This window comes from Chiloscyllium plagiosum, unplaced genomic scaffold (genome assembly GCF_037043375.1).
Source record: "Chiloscyllium plagiosum isolate Xiang-an unplaced genomic scaffold, Cpla_swu_hap1 HiC_scaffold_9, whole genome shotgun sequence".
Taxonomy (NCBI): domain Eukaryota; kingdom Metazoa; phylum Chordata; class Chondrichthyes; order Orectolobiformes; family Hemiscylliidae; genus Chiloscyllium; species Chiloscyllium plagiosum.
Window position 1 is genome coordinate 74,922,927 of NW_028270147.1, and position 19,436 is coordinate 74,942,362.

Sequence of the window (19,436 nt, forward strand, 5' to 3'; positions counted from 1 at the left end):
GTAGTTTTGTCTGTTCCAACTCCAGCTACGTTGTGCTATTTATACTCAGTGATGTGCAACTCCATAAAATTATCGCAAGGTTATTCCTGGGACCTGAAGGCCTTACACAACAACTATGATTTGGCATATTACAAAGCCAATAACTATTGTAAATAACTGTAGCTAAAGAAATAGTTACAAAATAATTATTACAACCTTACATTCTTTCAAAAGCATATGCAGGTATACTTTTTTGAAGTGATATAAACAGAATTAAATACCATCAGTACACCATTAAGCTGAAGTGGGCAGACAAATACAGGCTACACTGGATGGGCTGAATTACTTGAATTAAATTTTCTATGTTTTCAATTGATTAGAAATTCTTAATTTCATGTTGATTATGACAATACTTGATAATAATATCAAATGATGGATAATCACAATAAATTGCAAATGTATGAATTGTATAAAATTTTAGACAACAGCAACTACTTTTCAGAAAATACGCGGGGATAAAATACTTTATTTACATTATATACAAGCTGGTAGACAGAAGACAGTAAGTTAGAGAGCAGTAATTCTGTTGAATAGCCTAATGTCATAAACCGCAGAAGCAAGCTTGCGTGGTTTATGATCCCTAGTCGAACCCTTGAATTGAATTACTGCCTTAGGCTAAGTGCCAGATATTCGTTATACCATTCCATATACACGTGTAGTTGAAAACAATCAGGGAACAGTGAGAATTAGATAGGCAGCTTAGCGTAAATAAAAGGGAAATGTAAGCATGTTTTTATGTTAATGCTGAGCAAATGTCCAGCTTTCTCATTGTAATTTATCAGTGTATTGCCAGTGATTGTGAACAATGTCAATACGTAGGAAGGAGTAAATTTATGGCTGCCTTTGAGACTTATCCCAGACACCCATAAAATCTTGGACACTGGCCTCTTTTATACGGGTACTGCTGCCTACTGGAGTTTTATACTGCTGTACACATTTAGGTGCAGAGTTTCAGAGCATGGGGCAAGACAGATAAAGGCCCTTGCCCACTGTTAAGACTGTTAAGTGTAGGGGGAAGAGAAGGCCCCTTAGACTGCTGTCTGTGGTTAGGCATTTGCAATGATTGTAGCCCAAGCATATGATCACCACAAATACAGTTTCCTGGCTATGAAGGTTAGACGAATTACACCTACATTGTTGAATTGGGACCAACCTTTGGGCTTGACCTCTACAATAAATGTATCGGGTTATTTTAGTAACCTTTCAAAATTATGTTAATGTCGTATCTTCAAGCGGCAGTATTATAGCGGCATTTTCTGACATGTTAGGTATGATACAAATATAAGGTTGCATAGAATGAATTTAACATTTTGTTCAACAAACACAGATAATGCTGGTCAGGCAGCATCCGAGGAGCAGGAAAATCGATGTTTCGGACAAAAGCCCTTCATCGGGAATGGTGGAGATAATACTGGAGACATTCAGCAGATCTCACAGCATCTATATAAAGAGAAACAGGGTTATTATATCGAGTTCAGCATGATTCTTCAAAATTTAATTCCATAATTTCAAAAACTGACCCCATTATGTCTGTTCCCCATTTTTCTCTTCCCTCCCCCTGCCTCCCACAGCTTTGTTTTGCTTGTGTCTTGCTTACTTTGGCCTCAGTAGAGGGTCAATTTTCTTCCTTTCCCACCTTAATTTCTATTTGATGCCTCTTCCTTTCTCCACCATTAACTACTCATTTGTCTTTTGCACTGCGATTCCACCTCTGTCAAAAAAGAAATTTCCAACCTCTTAGTTCTGAAAAAAGAGTCATATTGGACACAAAATGGTAACTCTATTTCTCTCTCCACGAATGCTGCCAGACCTGCTTTGTTTGTCCTGCATTTTCTGTGTTTATTTCAGAATTCTGGAATCTGCAGTATTTTACTTTCATTCGAGGCTCTTATTTTTTTTGTCCAGTTTTATGGACAATGCTCAATTTAAAATAATAAAACCAATGCAATATTAGACTTCAGTTAAACTCACTAGGCATTACACTTTGAAATTGTTTTTCCTCTCATGCAGAATTACACTGAGCTCATGTAAAGGATATTGTGTCGCATTGTTATATACAGGTTTCCCTGTTTTGTCCTCTTGTGTTATGGCTGTTCATCACCACACATCCTCCTCCAGCATAAGGGCAGACAAATAGGTCACAGCTGCTCTGTGTTCATTCAATACAAGGTGCTTGCATTGAGGGGAAGTAGGACTTTTTAAAATAAAGATTCTGCAGCGAGTTGCCAGTAGGATTGGTTTACAAATTCTCCTGTGAGTCAGTATGAGCAGCCACAAATTTTAGATTAGATTACCTACGGTGTGGAAACCAGCCCTTCGGCCCAACAAGTCCACACCAACCCTCTGAAGAGTAACCCACCCAGACCTATTTCCCTCTGACTAACGCACCTAACACTATGAGAAATTTAACATGGCCAATTCGCCTGACCTGCACGTTTTTGGAGTGTGAGAGGAAACCAGAGCACCCAGAGGAAACCCACGCAGACGCAGGGAGAACATGCAAACTCCACACAGACAGTTGCCTGAGGCTTGAGTGAAACCTGGGCCACTGACACTGTGAGGCAGCAGTGCTAACCACTGAGTCACCATGCCACCCTCTTTTTCATAAATTAACATTTTGAAATTAGATTAGGTTAGAATGCTGGTAATGTTTGACACTAACTTAATCAGCTAATGTTTCAGTGAACCTTATGGGACACAAATAGCTGGTCAGTAACCGTAAGTATATTTAAGAGGTTGGTTCTTGTTTGGGAGCATTGAAAATCAGTTGCACGAAGATTTCACTGTGGCTGTTAGGAAAATGATACAAACTGGAGTCGATCATTTAGCATCTTGAGAGAGATGCATCATTCAAAAGGTCATGGCTGATTCGGAACCAAATTCCTTCAATCACCCTTTGCATGCTATTCTGTAATACCTTTGGTCACCAAAAATCTAATAACCTCAGATTTAAAAGCAACAATAGATCTAGCATCAATTACATTTTAGAGAAGGAAATTCCAAATTTCCACCACATTTTGGGCAGTATCTGATCCAAGCATTGAGGGTTACACCCCTGGTAGTGAATCGGCTGAGATCCCTTTGTCACCTCCTTTGGCAAAGGCCATCGTACTAAATGTCAGTCAGACATCTTACTTGCCAATAGCAAGCCTTCCCACAGATCAAAGATCAGGAAATGAAAGATCCACCCCCAGCTCCCCACTGCCCCATCTCTTAACTCCCACTGCTTGCATTCCCACCCCATACACTGACTTCTCCAAAGGTCAGAGGCCAGTAGCTGCCCATTGCAGGTAGTGCCACTGGGACTAGTGGCAGCAGTTGGTAATGCGTCCAGTAGATGCCCAGGATCAGTGAGGGACCCGCCTCATGCTCAGGAGAGTGAGGGAGGGACAGGTTGCTGTAGAATGGGAGTTGGGAGAGATGGCTGATTGGAGGAGTAGGAGGCAGCAGTAAGAACAAGGCTTCCTTGATCAGATACTGAGCCCACAAGATGGGACCTCTCAGGACACCACAAGCAGACAGTGTGTGGTTTGAGTAGTAGTGACAGTGGGATGAGACCTGTCATTTGCCCACTAAAAGCCTAAATTGGCAGCAGGGCAGGACAACTTGTCCACAAGCCTCTGGCCTTACACTTAATCAGGGCAAAGGTGGTAAGGAGGTAGGGCACCCTCTGCAATGGTTACTTACTCTTCATTCTCCAAAACCTATTTAGGGGAAGAGTATTACATTGTGCTGTTAGTGTGTAGAACTGATTCTAAGTTTCATTCCTGAAAATCTTGTTTTAATATTTAGTTTTGGCTTCCCACTCCCCAGTTTGAGACTCCCCAGTCGGTGGAAATGGTTTCCCTGTATCTGTTGATGTAAGTAAAATTGTTTGCTATAATTTTATGCAATTTATTCAAACCACTTCCTTTTTGCTGAACACTCTTTATGTCTACTTTCACATTAATGACCATTAAAGTTTCGAGTCGTTATCCCTCTGCCAAAAATACCATGTAGACTGTGCCATACTCCCCTTTGAACATAATTCATTATTTGCATTTGCACAAGTTACCTTGGAGTTGAAACAAAACTGTGAGAAACAGCAATGAAGCCCACACTTAATTACTGTAATAGACCGCGATTGTGTACAGGTCCATGCTCTTAGACACATAGAAACAGACAAAATTGAGATGATGCTGAGATTTTGAGTCAGAGGCTGGGGCAGAGAAATATCTAAATAAGGATGTCCTTCCATGATTGCATCAGTATATCTCATTCCCCACTGTCATTCTTCCTGCATCTAATATGTCACTGATTCCTTCCTTTCAAATACAGAATGTGACTCAATAATACTTTCCAGTATTTCTGACTAACCAGATACTATCCCTTCTTTAGTTGACTCCAATGACATTAGAACTAGTAAATCATTTCCTAAATGCCGTACTGGAAGTATTGTGTTTCATATTTGGGTAAATCAAACCTAATGCCATGTATTTGTTTCAGGACTGCAGCTGTATTTAAAACAATCCAGTCTTGACTGTTGTGACTCTTTTTAACTGCGTAACAATGAAGATATTTGAGTCTATTACTGCTTCAGACTGTAACATTCAGGACGGGATAGTCAGTTTCCTCAGGGGCCCTTGGTTCCGTTGCTGTGAGTTTGACTGAAATCAGATCTATGGTTTAGGGTTTTGTAAATTGCAGGATATTAAATGATGCAAATGATGATTAAACTTTGCTGTGATTGGTTTGTACTACGTTGGAACAATTTATTGCCAAAAGGAATGTTTGACAATCCACAACGGTGATCCACAAAACATATCATCTTGGTAGGAAGGCACCCAGGTCATACTTGTGCATGATATTGTTGGGATGAAGGTAGTGTACCCTTGTACATTAGTTCCGTCCGTCAGCCATCATAATCAAGGTACTATCGCTTTAAGAAAGAAAATCATTATGAAATAAATCATCAAACTTTGCAACAGGTAGATGTATCTATTCATGAGGGACTGGTTGTTGACCAAATTTCCAAGATGGAATTATAGGGGATGTTGGAGTCTAATTGCAGTCTCCATTTCTATTAAAGAATTGTGAATGCCCTTTTCTCTTTTTGTGCATTTTTTGATTTCCTAATAATTAAAAAAAAAACTCTTCGGTGGTTTTGGGGTCTCACTGTGTCCTGTAATGGTCATATAACATCCAACATCCCACTACAAGAGCACCAGATGACATTATTGTTTCAATCAATGACTGATTCTGACTGTTTGGTGTTCCTGAACATAAATTAGATGCTTCGTCTCTGATGAATATTTATTGTTTAATATGTATCATATGATTCTAATTCTAGATACTTTCTAATCAACCTGCTCAGAGAGCTCTTGTAGTGCTGTGGTAGTGTCCCTATCTCTGGGCTAGGAGATCTGAGTTCAAATCCTACCTGTTCCAGACGTGTGTAATAACATCTCTGAGCAGGTAGATTAGGAGAAATTGCGAGAATAGTTAATGAGACTTTCTGGCTCTGTAGGAGACTCTATGGCTGCACCACAATAGCTCCTATATGACACTAAGTCTACGCTGTCTCACTCAAACTGTGACAGTTGCAATCTATGATCAGTAATGCTGACACCATCCAGAGATTCAGACATCTGTTGACCTCTGTCAGTTTACTTTTTCATTACATTGTTTCCTTCAGATCACCATTTACATAAGGAAATTATGGATAATAATGTTTGAATCTTTGTAATTCAGCTGATCAACAAATGCTTTGTGTCTTGGTACACTGCTCAATTGACATAAGCATTTAACAGAACAAGGTCACAGATGTATTCCTCGTGTATTGGACAAATAACCACAAGATCAAACAGGAAATTGATAGCTGTGAGGAACCATGAGAAATCAAATGGTTGCAGATTGGCAAAGTTAAACTAATTATAGTATGAAGTGCAATAAAAAGGTATAGCAAGATATCGGATTGATGATTTCTTTGAAATCCATTTCCATCCCTTTAAATCAATTCATATGTTGCAAATTTTCATATATGTCTATACTTTTCAGTAAACACATCAGATACTGGACATTACAGAATGGACATCAACAAAGATCCATTGACCAAGGAATACACAGAATATCAAACACCTTTGCTGTTCCTCTTGCATTATTGAGCAATGCAAGTCTTTTATACCTAAGCACCTTGGAGTGTCTGGAGGTCATGCTTTCATTCTCATTCTTTTATTCCCTCTTGTGTACATCGTGGTCTACATTTTACAAGATAATGGATCCTTAAGAGGATTAATGCACTAGCATGTTAACTTGACAGTGTGCACACTCCTTTGAACAGGATAAGGAGCAAAAGTTAGACTATAACCTGGTGTTGTGTGATTTTTAACTTTGAACAGGATTGTAAAGGTGGGCTGACAGTATAGATAATCGAGGACATTTTGCTCCAGAAGGAAAGGTGACAGAATGTGTGATCCGCTCGGGAAATATCCAATCATCCTAACTCTCACTAACATTCCACGGCCTTGCTATTCTGCTTGGAACTGTCACCCAGGTTCATTTTGCAGCAATCCACTGGGACTGTGGTTGTTTGTTTCCAATGACCCCAATATTACCTAGGTTTGACTTTGCCAATGTAATAGCCCCTCCCCCTCTTGGATTCCCATGATTTCAATTTTATTACTGTTCCCTTATGCCATACTTAGCCACACGCATCATGATCTTCAGAACAACCAATCTCATCTCACTTCTGGAATTTACTTCTTTTGACCTGGATTGAGACATAAGGTTACAGCTGAGTCGTCATGGTAAAAACTAAACTGAGTAAGCATGGCTGGGTTATTGCTGAGCAAGTGCTTGATAGCACCGTTCCTTGTCTTCCATGGATTGCAGTGAATGTTCCTCAATTTGCTTAACCTGATTCGCTACAGCCAAATTTTGCTCCAAATGATTGACTGATCTTGTTCCTCAAGCTATTTTGAGAGGGTTAAATCTTCTTGGTATTTATTGTTTTGTTCTTTAGAGCTTCTAGATCACTTTGCAGTTTCTGGATTTATATCCTGGATTCTTCTAATCCTAACAAAGATTTACCTTTCTGTTGGTCCAGCTTAATTTTTCCTTCAGAACCAGCTGCCATACCCATCCAGCATTTCCAGCCATTGTTTTTCCTCTTTGTTTTCTTGGAAGCCTGGAGTTCTTACATTTCTGCTTCAGTGGCTGTTTGTGTTTCGTCTATGTACTGTGTGAGCTTTTTCATGAGAGCATCATTGTCATGATTTATTTCTAAGATTACTGTTTATGAGTGATTCACAGCTCCATGTTTTGAACACAGTGCATCTGCAACTGTTTCTATACATCTGTCATTTTCTCCGGCTTTGCCCTAAGCTCAAGCTGATGTGTCTGTAACAGCTTCTGCTGAGCTTGATGTGTTTTGTTACGAGTTGCTCCAGATCATCCAACAATCTTTTTTCATTGGATTGTTGATAGAATTCTTGCAGTTTATCCTGCTTCCTTTCTTTCACTTTCAGATCTTCATTGGTCTTTGTGAGTTGAGCAGAGCTTTCCCCTATAAATGGCATCATCTCAGAGACAGTATTCTCATGTTTGGATATATCCTGAACTAACTGTTTGGCCTTTTCCTACTTAACTTTCATTTTGTCTCCACAGCACTGTGCTGCGATTTTAGCGACATGAATTCAGGAGTAAATGAAGTGACTCAATCTTCTTTTGAGTTAAGTTTGCCATTTGCTTTTTGAATAGTTGCATTTTCTATTGTGTCTCTGATGTTTGACTGATTCTATGGATAGTGACTAGTGTCAGGTCACAAAATGCTGGTATGCCTGCAATTGCTAGTCCAGTAGTGTTATTGATGAATGTTCACAAAGTTCTGGAAAATTGATTGTATTTGCACTCCAGCACTACTGATGCTGCACATGGAATTGATGAACCATAGTATGCTGATAGTTTTATATATACAGGTTTTGTCAGGGTTTCCCACATCTGGATATATGTTTTTACAATTTATAATGGTAGCATCTTGACAAGTGAGCCTACGACAAACTTTGTCACTTTTCAGAGAAAGATTTTTTTGCATACGGTTCAGATGGTGTGATGACTTGATGTTTTCCACAGGATTAAATGATATTTACCTCCATCCTTTGGTAGCTCTTTGACAGCATAAGTCCTCAGCTTGTCTGACAAATCTCTCTGGAAAATTTCTTTGGGGATAGATGCAGTCACCACTTCAACAATTCTGTTAGGTCCCCATCAGAAAAAAATCACACAATGAGCTTTTTTTCTGATATTGCTTACAAAGTGATTGATGGATTCTATAGGTTCCTGTTTAAATGTCATCATTTAGTTAATGAAAATGCAAGTTTAATCTGACTCTCAGTTGGATTTTAATGTGGTTGAAACTTTCAGGGATTTTGTTTAGCTCTTTAGGTGTTAATCTTGATCCATTGAGTTTGTGTAGCCTTTATTCCTTGTTCAACAAACTTAATAGCTTGAGTTTCTGTATTGGACATACCTGAATCTAAAGTCTATAGCATTAAATGCTGTTTCAATATTTTAAATTCTGTTAAGAGGTTTGCTGTGTCCCAGGTTCATCTCAAAAATTTTGTGGGTATTTTGATAACATGTTTTTAAACCTCCCTTACCTGCTAGCAACTTTGCACATATTCTGATCAACTGAATTTCTCAATTGAGTGAAACTGGCTCTTGATACGGATATTTCTGCATAACAAAAAACAAAGATAATGGAGCAATTCATATTCAATACTTTCTAAGGCTGTGATGAGGGTTGTGCCATGCGCATTAATATGATTTAAGTCTATCAACCATGTGGTTCAAATATAAATTACCTGGTCTGGTGATAGTTCAAGCACAACATGTCTTTTAGCGTGATGTTTTCCATGTTCGCTATGTCATGTTAATGACAATAATCAAATAATCAATCATTCGTTAGTAGTGACAGTACACTGTTCCTCAAAGGTTGAGAAGGTGGCTTCTGATGGAGTAGTCCATTTCTCCACTAGGGTCATGGGTATCCCGCTGGCACCTGTGAGACACGAGGGAGAGAAAATGTCACAGCCAATTGTTAGAAGAGGTCTGCAATGAATGGCACTGACAGCATGGTTAGTATGAGAGTTGCAAAGGAACGAAGAGTGATACTTAATCGGTTGATGGGATATGGATGCCTCAGCACTTCCACTGGAGTGGTTGTAGTCTTCTCCTGGATTCTCACCTTGTAGTGGGTAAGGAGCCTGCACATGGGCTGCCCTCCACCAATCCTGTTTCTTTCTATCCAGTTTTTTGGCCGTCTTCTCCTGTAATGGGAGAGTTGGAGATACTGAGTGAGGTGAAAGTAGCTGGCACTGCTGTTAGGGCTGGTACAGAATGGTGAGAGGTGGCGGGCAAGTGAGTAAGCAGCGCAGAACCCATGTAGGATCAGTAGTGTGATCATGTGAGGGAAGGGGTATCAATAGCAAATGCAGGAAAATATTGCCGGCAATAGTGAGAGTGACAGAGCATGAACCTTAGTGGGAGGTTTTTTTGCAGATAGAATGACAGTGAGGGAGCAGAGAGGGAAGAGTGTGGCACATACCACAGTGAAGTGGAGAAGGTCAGTGACCTCCTTGCTGGCTGTTCCTGACCTGACCTCAACCTGACAGCACTGACCTCGAACAAGTTTGCCTGTACCTTGTGTCTCAGCCTCCTCTGCCAGTCCCCCTGAAAGAGGGCAGCACCTGTCCTACCTGGGTCCTTGTTGGAGAATCACGGCACCATTTTCTCTTACTTAGGAATCTTCAGTAGGACTGTTCCCTGATGAGCAGGGGGCAGCTTCTGAATGCCAGTGTTCATTCGGATGCTCTGCTCTCACCTTAATGATGGCGCACAGACTCTTAGCATTCGCCTGTACCTGTGTTTTTGTTTTGCTGCTGTTTAGCTATTATTTATTTATCTATGCTATTTAACTCTATGATCTGCCTGTATTGCTCGCAAGACAAAGCTTTTCACTGTGCCTTGGTACATGTGACAATAAATTCAATTCAATTCAATTCAATTCAATTCAATTCAATTCAATTCAATTCAGAGTATCCGAATGGACCCTGGTCTTTCAGACAGATATCAGTGAGTGGCATATTCTTCTGGGAAAAACGTGTGGTAAGGTGAGGTTAGAACTGGATGAGAGGGACATGGAGGGGGGTTAGAACTGGATGAGAGGGACATGGAGGGGGGGTGAGGGGTGGGGGTGGGTGGGGGGTGGGTGGAAGTAGGTAGTTAACAAGGTGCATTTGGTAAGATACAATGAGAAAGCCTCATGGTCAGAAACAGTCTACGAAATTTAACAAGACTGATATTTAGCCAAATTATCATAAGATTCATTTCATTGGAGGTAAAGTATGATTTGATAACTGAATGAAGATATGTGTAAAACAAATAATTCAGGTGTCAGAAATGACTAACAAAGCACACATAAAAACAATTAATAGAAACACCACCTGAATAAAATAGAATGAAACACATTTCCCATCAAGATCAAGACCTATTAGACGATAAACAGTCCATAAGCATGTGCACTCCGATGTCAATGATAACCAACTGATTCTGTAAAGAGTGCTGTAAAACCTGCTTGCTATTTGAGAAATTTTAGTTATCTGCTGCTGTCCTCTTCATTGTAGATGAACTAATACTTTGCCACTGGTTCCCTACATTTTTTAGAATTAGAATTAGATTCTAAAATAAATGCTAAAAAAAGTTGGGAACCAGTGCAAAGTACCAATTTAACTATAATGAAGAGGACAGCAGCAGATGACTAAAATTCCCCTCATTACAGGCAAGTTTCTTTTGCATTGTAAACTACATGGCAATAATGTCAGAAATACAAAGCTACATCTGATGTTAATGAGAGAGCTGTATTTTAAATCTCCTATGATCAATGAAATGTCCATTCTCTTTGACTTGTGGATCAACTTTCTATTCAACGAGTGCGTATCTTTAGTGAATCATAACAGAAGTTAATCTTAGCTCTCGCACGGTTTACTGGTTTGTTTGCTGTCCAGTCACCCTTATTTCTGAAGCTATGAAAGTTATTTCCAGCTGCTTAGATATTCCCTCCATTTACAAGGTTGCTTGAGCACTCCTGTCTTTTGGGAATATTGTGAAATGTTCAACATATTCCATCCAAGAGTTTTTTTTCCATTACTTGGAATATTAATATGATTGCTTTATGATTCAGCGTCATGCTGCATTACAAACCTTAGTCTCAAGGTTACATATTAACAGATTATTGATTAATGCAGTCCTATTTCAGGAGTTAACTACCATCATTGCCCTGCATCGGTCTGAGTTTTGCATTCCTCAAATCCTGCAGCTTTGCAATTTTTTAAACAGTTCTGCAATGTGCAAAATACAAAATGTTTAAAATCAACAACCATTTATTTAAATCAGATAAATCTGAGGGAGCACACATACTTTTCAATGAGATCCATAGCCCATCTTGTAAGCGTGTGTCAATTTAAAACTCAAAAATTAAAGTGCCTAGTGTCTCCATGATGTTGGACAATAATTTTAGCCAGAATTCTGTTCCAGGAACAGAATCTCATGTAAACTTTACCCAGATATTATCATGTCGACTGCTCGTGAAATTTTCACTGCAGTGGATTCGAATTGAGACTGACGAAAGAGGGAGTGAAAATGTTTAATGGGTTGTGATAATTGCAAAGGCCCTTCAAACACAATGGGTTAACATGCACTGTGTGAAGTCTGCAAAATATGAACTTAAAATATCAAACCCTCTCTCAATGGCTTGGATCCCATCCTGATACAGTGAACCTTGAATAGTAACCACTTCAGCTGGTTACGCGGAGTTCTCAGTAATGAACTTGTTCTATGGAAAAAGTTCTTAGATTTCTAAAATGCCTAGGTTTGTGCATGAGTATCAGGCCATACTACTATCAGAAAGCGAATGTTAAGAGTATATTCCGTCTGTACCAGACGATTCAATGAGTGGATAGAATTTTCATTTTTCTCAGTGATGGATCCGCTCAAGATGTTGATTAAGTTTTAGCTTTTTAATCAAACTATTACATTCCTCAGAATGAAGAGCTTCCCATTTTGAATTGATGATTCACTTTGTGCACTGACATTGGTCAGTGCTACCTACCACTTTTGTTCCTGTTCAAAAAGTTTGAGTTTAAACTACATTCCAGACAATTAAGCATAGAGTCTAGGCTGACGTTTCCGTCCACTATGAAGGGAATTGGTGTTGGGCTGTTTGAGAAGAAATGTCTTTTGATAAGATAAAATGCTTAAGAAATAGGAACCAAAATAGACAAGACAGTCTCTCTAACCTGGGCTGCCATTCAATTAAATCATAGCTGATCTGATCCTGGTCTTCGGTCCATTTACCTGCCAGCCAATACGAGCCTTGACTCCCTTGTCAATCAAAACACTATCTAGACCATGAGACAAATGAGCAGAAACAGACCATTCATCTTAAAGAGTCAAGATCAGAGTGGTGCTGGAAAAGCACAGCAGGTCAGGCAGCATCCGAGGAAAAATTGAAGTTTTGGGCAAAAGCTCTTCATCAGGAGTGAGCTTCATATTCTAATCTTGACTCTGATCTCCAGCATCTGCAGTACCCACTTCTGCCATTCATCTTAAAGAGTCTGTTCCATCATTCAAGGAGATCATGGCTGATTTGATAATCCTCCACTCCACTTCCCAGTCTTTTACCCATGACCATTGATTCCATTACTGAAGAAAACAGGTACAACAGAGTGTTACAAGGGGACATAAATTTAAGGTGAAGGGTGGAAGGTATAGGGGAGATGTCAGGGGTGGGTTCTTTACCCAGAGAGTGGTGGGGGCATGGAATGCGCTGCCTGTGGGAGTGGTAGAGTCAGAATCTTTGGTGACCTTTAAGCGGCAATTGGATAGGTACATGGATGGGTGCTTAAGCTAGGACAAATGTTCAGCACAACATCGTGGGCCGAAGGGCTTGTTCTGTGCTGTATTGTTCTATGTTCTATGTTCTATATGTTCTATGTTCTAAAAGTTTGCCCCTCTCAGCCTTGAGTATCCTTCACTGACCCAGCCTCAACAGCCTTCTGCCATAAAGAAGTCCACAAATTCACTACCGTCTATTTTGTTTCTGCATGCCTTTCAGTGAAGTATCATTTTAATTTAAAAAGCTTTGCAGAAGTACAAATTATTCTTGTTGTACAGGTAAGAATCTTTAAGCTGCATAATTCCTACCAAAGACATCTTAGGTTAAGGTTTCAGGACTTGTTGGTTAAGGAGAAAATGCAACTGTTAGTGTCTTGATTATGCAGTTGGTCACTATGGTATATCACAATGTGATACAAATTTTGTCTATTTAGTGGCTGCCAAAGACCACATTCAAAGGCATTCACAGCAAAGTTAGAGATTCCAAGAGTAAAGAAAGCTAGCTGGTAGACTAACTATAATTGTGTTTCTCAAAATTTCTCCATTTTCATAAAAAAGATAAACAATACATGAACTATCATTTGCAATTACAAAGCACAGCAATTACCCGATATAAATAGTCATAAAGAAAAATATCACTCTCAGCTGTTTCACTTTCATCAGTCTCTACATGTACGTTGCATAAATTATCTTTCAATGGCACTGGCCTCTAAATGTTTTTTCCTAGGGTGATGTTATTTTTACAGGGAGTGCGATTCCTGTGATTGGTTGCCATTGTACCTGTTGTTGAAATCAGAGTGGTGCAGGAAAAGCACAGCAGGTCAGGCAACATCCAAGAAGCAGGAAATTTCGGGCAAAAGCCCTTCATCAGGAAACAGCCTGATGTGCTGTGCTCTTCCAGCACCACTCTGATCTCTACTCTGGGTTCCAGCATCTGCAGTCCTCACTTTTGCCCATTATATCTGTTGTTCATAATCTGTTTCTCTTGCTGGGAACCAGCTGACCTCAGGGACCAATGGTTGCTCTGTACTTTGTGATGACAGTAAGATCACTTGTTCCCGATCCATTGCCAGCAATGGAGAAACAGCAGAAAAACTGCCAAGCACCAGTCCCAAGTTATCACGTGGACTGACAATTATTGAGGACATTGAATGTTTGGCATTTCAGTCCTCAGCTCTGGTAATGACCTGGCAGTTTTATTGAAGTCAAATTTGCCTATTTGTCATTTTGCCTTGCTTTTATCACTCATCCTTATTAGTACTCTGGCTTCAGTAGTTTCTTCGCTATTGGTGGAATGGTTTGGGTGTAGTGTGTCAGTAAACTTTGAACTATTCTATCTTGCTTAAGTAATTGTATTTATCCACTCAAAGACAGCCTTATACAAGTCTTGTTGCATCTTCTTGATTTCTCTATGATCCCATTGGCGGATTTCACTGTCATCCCAGTCATTTGATTGAACACAATGTGGAAAAGATGTACAGTGTTGAATTTCTCAATCATTTATGAAGATGTTAAAATTTTCTCTTGTGAATTGAGGGCCATTATCATTCATCAGAGTGTCTGGAAAGCCATAATGACTGAAGTATGTTTTCAGGCATTCTAAATCTCACTAATAATTGCTATTTCAGCTGGTCTAACTCTCTGATGTAAGATGTATGATTTACATATAGATGTATTAATATCATATAGTTGAGAGTTTGGATTTTGAACTCGTGGCATATCTGTTTTGGTCTGTGCATATGAGAGGAATTAATGATTAACTTGTCAGTATTTCTAGAGCCACGAGTTTCCTTTAAAATTAGTCTGAGAAAGAGCTATCTTGGAATGATAATGGGAATTTGTTCACATTGTGAGATCTTTATGATTAGAAGTATAAATATTGACAAGTATTAACTGGGTATCAATTTAAAGAATCATGATTTTGTTTCTCATAGGAGAAACCCATAACTTGGAAAGCATCTCGTTTTAGTTTATAAAAACCCTGGTTGAAATTAGATGGTTGAAACCCTTTATCCTGAAGAAACGAGATACTTTAGAATAGTTAGGGGATAGATCATCTCCATGTAAGGACTTTTAGTTGAAATTTTCACACCAGAGGTATTTGGTCAGTAGTCTGAAGCTGAGAAAGTCTAAACTCAATTGTGTGACTAATTAAGAAAAAGGCTATCAAACGCTCAAGTATTGGAATTATAAGAAAACCAGATAAATCCAGCCTTTAGATGTGATAGAGAGGGAAATGCCGTTTGGTATTTGAGTACTGTAAACTAATGGTGTTATAATGAATGGGATTGTATCTTAATACATGTTTCAAAATCTTTCAAATTATGTTATGTGTAACTAATTTGGTTTATTCCATTTTATCATCATTTCTTCTGTTTCATTATTAAAACCAAATGTATAACATTGCAAGCTAGTATTTCAGTAAAAGATCCATGTTATTAAATAAAACAAAACCAAAACCAAAATATGAACTATCAAGCCACAATTTCAGTCTGGGATCTGTCCTGTCCAGTCATAACATCCGGTGGAATCAGATCAACTGTCAGTGGTCAGAATAGTCATTGTCAGTGACAATATGATCAGTTCCTGTGAGAGTGAAGACATTTATGCCTAGTTTCATCCACGGTTTGTCAAGGATGTTATGAATGATCAGCTGCTGTCTAGCTTGCTTCATCTGCTACTCATTACAAGTGTGGCACTGACTGATGTGGCCCTTAATCTCATTTCTCAGCTTTGTCTAGTAGAGTAGACACTGCTTCAGACTCGACTCAATTCCTTGGTGGCTTGATTGGATGTGATTTAGCATCTCCTTAGGGACAATTACTCTATTGCCTTTCTGCAAGATGCCACCTTGGGCTACCACTTCAGTTCCAAATGTCTATCCTCTCTTATAGCGACAGATGTGATTTCAGACCACCACTCCTTCCTGCAGTATTTGAAGTGTTGCGATATGTTATGTTATTTTCTTGATTTTTACAGGATGCCTGATGTTTAGATTCACTGTCTTTTGGCGGCATTACCAGGGCATGTCAAACTGCTGTTTCATGTTGAAAGTGGAAAATACAAATTAGGAGCTGGAGGGGCCACTTAGCCCCCTGAACCATTCAATAAAATGATGAGCGATCTGATTACACCACATTTCTGCCTATCCCTAATAACATGTCAGTCACTTGTTTATCAATAATCTATCTCGTACTGCCTTAAAAATATTCAAGAATTTTGATTCCACCACCTTTTCAGGAGGAGAGTTCCAAAGACCCACATGCCTCGGAGAAAAAAAAGGCTCCGCATCTTTGCCTTATATGGGCAACAATTTATTTATCAACCACGACTCCGAGTTCAAATTTCTTCTAGAAAAGAAAATATCCTTTCCACATCCATTCTACCATCTGCAATGAAAAGCCTTCTTCCTTCCCATTTCATTGGTCCTCCAGCTTCATTTGTTTTCCTGGGATGAGTATCGCTCCATTAGTCCACATTAACCTCATCTTCCAGAGCTTAATTTTCTGGTCATCATCTTGAGCGAATTTGGATAGATCTTTGAAGTTCATGATATTGCATGAGACACTGGTGTCTACCTAACACTTCATGTTCACTTCATGCTCCCCTTCTGTGGTCATCATTCTAGCTGTCACAAATCAGTTATCACCTATAGACCTAATGATGTGAGCAGATTGTATGGTGAAGAGTGGTTAATCTGAATCATCAGCTGACATCGCTCCAGCAGCCCACTGCTTGTTTTGCTTTTTCCTATCTACACACTTGAGCGTAAAGTGATTCAGCTTCTTGTAGTTCAACCACTGCTTCCTTTTCATTTGTGTGATACCTTCTGCAATATTTACATCCTACCATAAGATCAGAAGACATAGGAGTAGAAATTAGGCCATTCAGCCCATTGAGTTTGCTCTGCCATTCAATCATGGCTGATAAGTTTCTCAGCTGAAAATGTGTTGCTGGAAAAGCGCAGCAGGTCAGGCAACATCCAAGGAACAGGAGAATCGACGTTTCAGGCCTTCCTGAAGAAGGGCTTATGCCCGAAACGTCAATTCTCCTGTTCCTTGGATGCTGCCTGACCTGCTGCGCTTTTCCAGCAACACATTTTCAGCTCTGATCTCCAGCATCTGCAGCCCTCACTTTCTCCCTGATAAGTTTCTCAACCCCATTCTCTAGCTTTTACACCGTAACTCTTGATCCCCTTGATACTCAAGAACCTATCTATCTCAGCCTTAAATATACTCAATGATCTGGCCTCCACAGCATTTTGTGGCAATGAATCCCATAGATTCACCATTTTCTGGCTGAAGATGTTTCTCCTTATCTTTGTTCTAAAAGGTCTTATCTTTACTCTAAGGCTATGCCCTTGGGTTTTAGTCTCTCCTACCCTCTGGCTTTTCTGCAAATATTTCCTTTTTCCCAATCTGTTGTTTTCAGTTGATGTGAAATATCTCTCAACACTATGCATAATCTCACCCGCTTTCTCATTAATCTGCCATCTCTGATGATTGATAATCTCAGAGATTCTGCATAAGACAGTAGCTTTTCTGAGTGCAAGTTTCTCCTCTCTCAACAGACATGCTTTCATGGAAGGATCTCTTATAACTAAGACAATACCATTTCTTTTGAGATCATCATTCAATTGCTCAAATAGCTAGATTTAAGAGTGCCGTCACATACCATTTAATAGATTTCTTCTCTCCTTGAACTGATGTTGAGTACATGTCACTCATGAGTAACATTAATGCGTGATTCAAGGTGCATCTACAAAGTCTTTAAAATATCTGCATTCTGGTTTTTCTGCTCCTCAGTGAGGTTTTTTCTGTAATACAGGGAGTAATATTCTTTCCCCAGCACTGATAGAAGAGTTGCTGCTCTTATTTTCTCAAATTTTGTTTTTAATTCATTCTGTTGCTATTTCATAACATTGCAATGGAAAGTGGAATACAATTCATTTCTTTGCCATGTCTCCTTTCATTTCTACAGCAGCAGGCAGACTGTTCTTTTTACATATTCCTTGCTGTGCCTACTCCAATTTGGTATTTTTTAAAAGATCCTCTGGAGGGAGCAACACTATGAAAATTAAGTTGAAGTCTTCAAGCTATGTTACATGGGTGAAGATCAGTTGCCTTACATGTATTGGGAGTAGAGCTTCATTGTTAATGACTGGGCAAAAAAACTAAACCATAGGCAGAGGAAATCTGTCAGAGAGGATTACATACACCTTTTGGAACTGATCGGTAAAATTCCTTGGCTCAGTTTTCGTTATATCTTTAAACATGTCACACCCACACAATACTCTAGGGCAAAGGTTAAAAGTCTGTCTCATTTGATCTTCACAATGTTGCAAGAACCCAGATGTTTCTTTTTCATGTATGACCTGGGTCATATGACTCCTCTCTGACAGTGTTGCAGATTTTGATGTCTTCGACTGTCAGCCTGAGTTATAGAGTCATAGAGATGTACAGCACGGAAACAAACCCTTTGGTCCAACCCGTCCATGCCGACCAGATATCCCAACCCAATCTCGTCCCATCTGCCAGCACTTGTCCCATATCCCTTCCTATTCATATACCCATCCAGATGCCTTTTAAATGTTGCAATTGTACCAGCCTCCACCACTTCCTCTGGCAGTTCATTCCATACGCGTACTGTGTGAAATGATTGCCCTTAGGACTCTTTTATATCTTTCCCTTCTCATCCTAAACCTATGCCCTCTAGTTCTGGACTTTCCCACCCTAGGGCAAAATACTTTGTCTATTTATCCTATCCATGCCCTTCATGACTTTATATATTTCTATAAGGTCACTCCTCAGCCTCCAATGCTCCAGGGAAAAAAGCCCTAGACTATTCAGCCTCTCCCTGTAGCTCAAATCCTCCAAACCTGGCAACATACTAATAAATCTTTTCTGAACCCTTTCAAGTTTCACAACATCCTTCCGATAGGAAGGAGACCAGAATTGCATGCAATATTCCAACAGTAGCCTAACCACTGTGATCTACAGTTGCAACATGACCTCCCATCTCCTGTACTCAATCTCTGACCAATAAATTAATGCATACTAAACACCTTCTTCACTAGCCTATCTACCTGCGACTCCACTTTCAAAGAGTTATGAACCTGCATTCCAAGCTCTCTTTGTTCAGCAACACTCCCTAGCACCTTACCATTAAGTGTATAAGTCCTCCTCTGATTTGCTTTCCCAAAATACAGCACCAAAATACAGCATCTAAATTAAACTCCATCTGCCACTTCTCAGCCCATGGGCCCATCTGATCAAGATCCCGTTCTAATCTGAGGTAACCATCTTCGCTGTCCACTACACCTCCAATTTTGGTGTCACCTGCAAATTTACTAAATATACCTCTTATGCTCACATCCAAATCATTTATACAAAAAAAGAAAAGTAGTGAACACAGCACCGATCCTTGTGGCACTCCACTGGTCACAGGCCTCCAGTCTGAAAAACAAC

The 19,436-nt window shown here is 39.5% G+C and overlaps 1 protein-coding gene and 1 long non-coding RNA gene across 11 annotated transcripts in view; one reads left to right on the forward strand and one right to left on the reverse strand.

The window, feature by feature from the left end:
* LOC148149165 (uncharacterized) overlaps positions 1 to 19,436 on the forward strand; it is a 213,908-nt gene that overhangs the window by 71,643 nt on the left and 122,829 nt on the right. The window lies entirely within an intron of this gene.
* LOC148149166 (uncharacterized) lies at positions 803 to 9,331 on the reverse strand. The gene is made up of 3 exons (XR_015758050.1): positions 9,263 to 9,331; positions 8,880 to 9,076; positions 803 to 1,479 (listed from the first exon to the last, which is right to left on the reverse strand). It is a non-coding gene; the product is annotated as an uncharacterized LOC148149166 (long non-coding RNA).